The following is a 6000-nucleotide window of genomic DNA, read 5'->3' as shown; positions in this document are numbered from 1 at the left end:
GAGGGTGAATATATAACCTACCTAAGGGCTTCCTAGCACCCAAGGCAAAAGGGGAAATATACTTCGTTACAGTAATTTGGCTCTGGGGGAGCTTGTTTCTTTGAAATAACATATTTTTACTTCCTCAGCTTGGAAGGGCTATACATAAAACAGCTGATATTGCAGTGAAGGCATCTGAGGAAATGGTTTTCTATTCTGCCCGCATTCCTGTCCCCTCTGGCAGTCTCCCTGTGCTCATCCCAACTAATTCCCAGGAATTCCTTCCCCTTCTCTGCTCCACCCTGGCCTCCTTTCTCAGCTGTGTTTCCTTGACTCTGGGTTCTCTGCAAAACCAAGTCTCCCTTCAGTGGAGGTGTTCATATTTGGGCCAAGTGACCCCCGTGGAGGGAGATTCATAAACTAAAACAGAGACTGGAATGGATAACTTTGCACGTCTCGTCCAGGTCCTGCCTTCAAGGTCTGTGAATCTGTACTGAGTAACTGAAATGCAACCCTACTCCCCACCATAGTAATTCCAACTTCTGTCTGGTTCCTCAAAAAAAAAAAAAAAACCAAAAACCAAAAAAAAAACAGTTGAGTTCAAATCCCACAACTTTAAAGCTGCCTTCTCTAGATTAGTGCCCATGTCCCACTCGGCTTCAGCTTCTTAACGTAGATAACTGCAAGGAGTTGTGGGGTGCTTCATGATGGTACATGCCTAACGATTAATTCTGTATATCCTTACTCTGTCACGAACAGAAAGGCATTTGCAGCAGCTCATAAAAAACAAATAAACCAGAGCCAGGCGTGGTGGTACATGCCTGGGGCCCCAGATACCCAGGAGGCTGAGGCAGGAGAATGCCTTGTGCCCTGGAGTTTAAGGTCAGCCTGGGCAACACAGTGAGACCCCCCATCACTAAAAAAATAAAATCAAATTAAAAAAATAAGAATCTTCTGGCTGGGTGCGGTGGCTGACACCTATAATCCCAGCACTTCGGGAGGCAGAGTAGGGCAGATCAGTTAAGTCAGAAGTTTGAAACTAGCCTGGCCAACGTGGTGAAACCCCATCTCTACTAAAAATCCAAAAAATTAGCCAGGCATGGTGGCACACGCAGCTACTTGGGAGGCCGAGGCAGCAGAATCGCTTGAATCTGGGAGTCAGAGGTTGCAGTGAGCTGAGATCACGCCATTGCACTCAAGTCTGGGAGAAGGAGTGAGCCTCTGTCTCAATCAATCAATCAGTAAGAATCTCACGTCTATAATCCCAGCACTTTGGGAGGCCGAGGCGGGTGGATCACGAGGTCAAGAGATCGAGACCATCCTGGTCAACAAGGTGAAACCCCGTCTCTACTATAAATACAAAAATTAGCTGGGCATGGTGGTGCGTGCCTGTAGTCCCAGCTACTCGGGAGGCTGAGGCAGGAGAATTGCTTGAACCCAGGAGGTGGAGGTTGCGGTGAGCTGAGATCACGCCATTGCACTCCAGCCTGGGTAACAACAGCGAAACTCCGTCTCAAAAAAAAAAAAAAAAAAAAATCTTCCTCGACATTCTTACAGCAAAATTAATGAGTTGATTAATTTAAATAAACAAAACAACTGCACTTACCAGAAAGTTAAGAAAATAGACAAGTTGTCTCATCCCAGCTCTCCCACTTGAAGGCTGTGTGATCTTATGCAAGTGGCTTCATCACTCTAAGCCTCAGTCTCCTTGTCTGTAAAATGTGATAATAGTAGTACCTATCCCCATTGGGCTACTGTAGAACTAAATATATGAATACAGTGGAGCACTTAGCACAATGCCTGGTATACAGTACCTAGACAAGATATTTTAGCAGTTTTTATTATTTATTTATTTGAGACAGAGTCTTGCTCTGTCACCCAGGCTGAAGAACAGTGGCTCGATCTCAGCTCACTGCAACCTGCACCTCCTGGGTTGAAGTGATGTCCCTGCCTCAGCCTCACTAGTAGCTGGGATTACAGGTGCCTGCCACCATGTCTGGCTAATTTCTGTATTTTGAGTAGAGAAGGGGTTTTACCATGTTGTCCAGGCTGGTCTTAAACTCCTCGCCTCAGGTTATCCACCTGCCTCCGCCTCTCAAAGTGTTGGGATTATAGGCGTAAGCCACCATACCTGGCCAAAGTTTTTATTTTTATGATGAGGATATAATCTAGTGTTCTGTTTATAAAAAAGTAATCTGGGTTAGGATGAGCTGCAACAAAGCCAGTGTTAGCCCCCTGTTGAATTAGAAACACTACTTTCTCCTCTGGAAAAAAAGACTGCAAAACAATTTAAATCTTTATCCAATTCTTTGAAGAATGTTAAAGCAGATATCATCCATAATCTCAATAAAACTTCTTCCAAATTTCCTCCCTGCTGCTTTCTTTCTCTCTCTCTCTCCCTTACCCTCGTCCTGCCTGATGCCTCACCCTTTTTCAATATCTCACAGCACAGCAGCCCCAAAATCTGCATCTGGATCCCCCAAACACTCCCTCAAAGCTCAGCCTGTGCTGGCTTTGACCTGCTTTACCCCCTGCTCCAGCCTCCCCCCATTTTTCCCACCTCTCAGCCTCTGCCCTTTCTCTTGTAGCTTATTTCTTTCTCCCCCACCTCCATCCATTACCCCAGTTCCACGGGATAAAGCCCGGGCTACAGCTGCCTGACACAGCAAGTTGCCTTCCTAAGAGCGGGCAGGGAGGAAGGGAGGCTCTGAAAATGTTCATATGGTTTTCCCTCTCCCAAAATGGACATACATCTGTCAATTCAGCTAAATGCAGAATCACAACAAGAAGTTTGTAATGGTTAATATCTGAGGAATGAGATTGTAGAGACTGTTTCTTCCCATTCTATTCATTTCTGTATTATCTATTTTGCTTTTTTCTCTTTTTGAGACAGGGTGTCAAACTCCTGGGCTCAAGTGATCCTCCCATCTCAGCCTCCCCAGTAGCTGGGATACAGGCTTGCACCACCATGTCCGACTAATTTTTTAAAAATATATTTAGTAGAGGCTGGGTGCGGTGGCTCATGCCTGTAATCCCAGAACTTTGGGAGGCCGCGGCGAATGGATCACTTGAGGTCAAAAGTTCGACACCAACCTGACCAACATCGTGAAACTCTGTCTCTACTAAAAATACAAAAAGTAGCTGGGTGTGGTGGCGGGTGCCTATAATCCCAGGTACTCTGGAGGCTGAGGTACAAGAACCGCTTGAATCCAGGAGGCAGAGGTTGCAGTGACGTGAGATTGCACCATTGCGCTCCAGCCTGGACAACAAGAGGGAAAATCTGTCTCAAAAAAATGTGTGTGTGTGTGTGTGTGTGTGTGAGTGCATATGTGTGTGTGTAGAGACAAGGTCTCACTATGTTGCCCAGGCTGGTGAACTCCTGGCCTCAAGTAATCCTCCTGCCTGGGACACCTAAAGTGTTGAGATTACAGGCCTGAACCATGAGGCCCAGTCCATATTGTCTGTTTTACAGGGACCATGTATTACATTTGAAATTTGAAAAAAATAGAGATTTTTAAAAATGTTTTCAAAACTAAGTAAGGAAATCAGGGCAGAGGGAAGACATAGTGGAAAAAGTAAGGTGAAAGCAGGAATAAAGTAAGTATCCTGTCTATTCCATTGCTCTTGTATTTAAATCATGTAAAGTTCCCAGGATAGCGCCCACACAGACTTGATAAATAAGAGCTATTGTTGGACTTCCTGGGTCTCTGTCCTTCCCAGAAACTCAGCTGCCCAGTTAAGTCAGTAATTATGGCCCAAGGAGACACAAGAAAGGGGTCAGGCGGGATAGCCTGATCTTGTCTTTCACCAGGGGCCCAGGGCAGGGGGAGGGATCCTGCCTACCTCACTGCAGGGTTGGATGAGTCAGGAAGAGCCTCACTGGGCCTGCAAGCTCTGCCTGCCTGCACCCTGCTTCTGAGCACTGCGTTCCCTCCCCTGCCAGCCTCTTCAGAGCTTCTTCTGCCGTCTTCGTGACGGTATCCTCTTAGACAGGCTGGTTTCTGTTTCTTGGAGAGTCAGGATTTCCCCCGGTGCCCGAAACAGCATTTCCGCTCGGTTATAGAAGACAAAACAACATTAAAAATTAAAAAGCTCTTAACAGCGAGTTTCATTCTGTCTGCGTGCCTGTGGGTCGCTCAGCGTGTCTAGCCTCCATCTGACTTGGCACATGGCATTACTCCAAAAGCAAAAAATCAGCCAAACCAAAGGGATTCTCTGGGCACCTACTATGTACCATCATTACCAAACATCTATTCTGTGCAAGATGATGACAGAGGCAAAGCAGAGGAAGAATAATGACCGTCATAGCCATGGCCATTTATTGAACACCTTTGAATCATGTCTCTCCACACATTCTGGGAGATTCCTTTTGGATCCTGATAAATCCTAAGGCTGCATAGCTGGAAACCCACACCTAAACTACAATGCCAGGTATCTCCAGGGTATCACTCCCTGGCTAATCAGAACCCTTGGCCACAGTGATTGGCAGAGGAATTAACACGTCTCAGTGACAGTGGACAAGACTCAGTTTTGGGAATGTTATTAGAACTGTAGGAAAAAGTGAGTCCCTGTTTCTGCTGGGAGTTGATAAGAGAGTAGGACGTGAGCCACTGCTGCTGGCAGTCATCTTATCATCACGAGTGCAAGAGATGAGGCCAGAAGGAAGGGAGGCAGTCTTCAGAGATGGAGGAAAGGAGACTGAATCCTAATGGCATCATCTGAGCTCCTCTTGGAGCCATGCCTAAAGCTAGCTCTGCCCCTGTACTATGCAGTTACACAGGCAAAGAAGTTCTTTCTTTTTGGCCCTGGCCAGTTCAGGTTGGCTTTCTATGTTTGAGCCCTGATGCTCAAACTGGCAGACCCTGTGCCCAGAGGCTTGAGTTGGAAGGGACACCTCCCCACATCTCATCCAGTCTCCAGCAGTCTAACAAGGGAGACCTCCTGTCATACAACCACCTGTGTCTGTCTGAGGGCATGGCAAGCCCACAAATGCCAACAGAAACAGCTGCATGCCAGTGAAGGAGCAAGGCCCCTCAAACTAGCTATGTCTCCTTGGACAAATCACTTTTTCTCTCTGAACATTGATTTTCTCACCTGCAATATGGAGATGATGTAGGAATCATAGCATCGACCATATAGAATTGTCCGAATCAGTCAGATAATGCAGCAAAGCACCTACCACAGTGTCTGGCACATAGTGTTTCTTATGGCTGGCTGTTCCCAGAAAGCTGTTTAGAGGAGACGATCTCTGAGGATCCCTGAGGAGTTAAAGGTAAGGATCAGAGTTGGCAGCAAACTTCACTTGCATGCCTTTGAGCAGCATAAGACCAGGGGCTGTGTTTTCAGGAGCAGCCTGGTAGAATGGAAGAGACTCAGCCATCACATCAGGAGGCCTTGGCTGTAGTCCTGATTCTGCTGTCAAGCCAGGTGAGTGGCTTTGGAGTGGGTTTGGGCATGCTGCCCCTCACTCCCTACCCCCCCCACCCCATCCTTTAATGTGCCCCTTTTGGGAGCAAGAAAGCCACAACCTGTCTCCTTTGCTTTCTTCATAGAGCCAGGAGGACCACACCTGGCTCAATGCTGTGTCCCCAATACTCAGCCCTAAGCCGAGGGAGTGTTCCAGAATGCCCATTTTATGAGTGATTAAAATGTGGTCCTAATACCTATACCTGGCCTTCTGATCTTTTTCTTTTCTTTTGAGATGGAGTCTCACTCTATCACCCAGGCTAGAGTGCAGTAGCTCGATCTTGGCTCACTGCAACCTCTGCCTCCCAAGTTCAAGTGACTCTCTTGCCTCAGCCTCCAAAGTAGCTGGGTTTATAGGCGCATGCCACCCTGCCCAGCTGATTTTTTGTATTTTTATTAGAAACAGCGTTTTGCCATGTTGGCCAGGCTAGTCATGAACTCCTGACCTCAAGTGATCTGCCACCAAGACCAGCCTTTTTTTTTTTTTTTTTTTTTAAATGGAGTCTCACTCTGCTGCCCAGGTTGGAGTACAGCGGCATGATCTCAGTTCACCGC

This window comes from Callithrix jacchus, chromosome 7 (assembly GCF_049354715.1).
Source record: "Callithrix jacchus isolate 240 chromosome 7, calJac240_pri, whole genome shotgun sequence".
Taxonomy (NCBI): domain Eukaryota; kingdom Metazoa; phylum Chordata; class Mammalia; order Primates; family Cebidae; genus Callithrix; species Callithrix jacchus.
Note: the sequence above shows the minus strand (reverse complement) of the source record.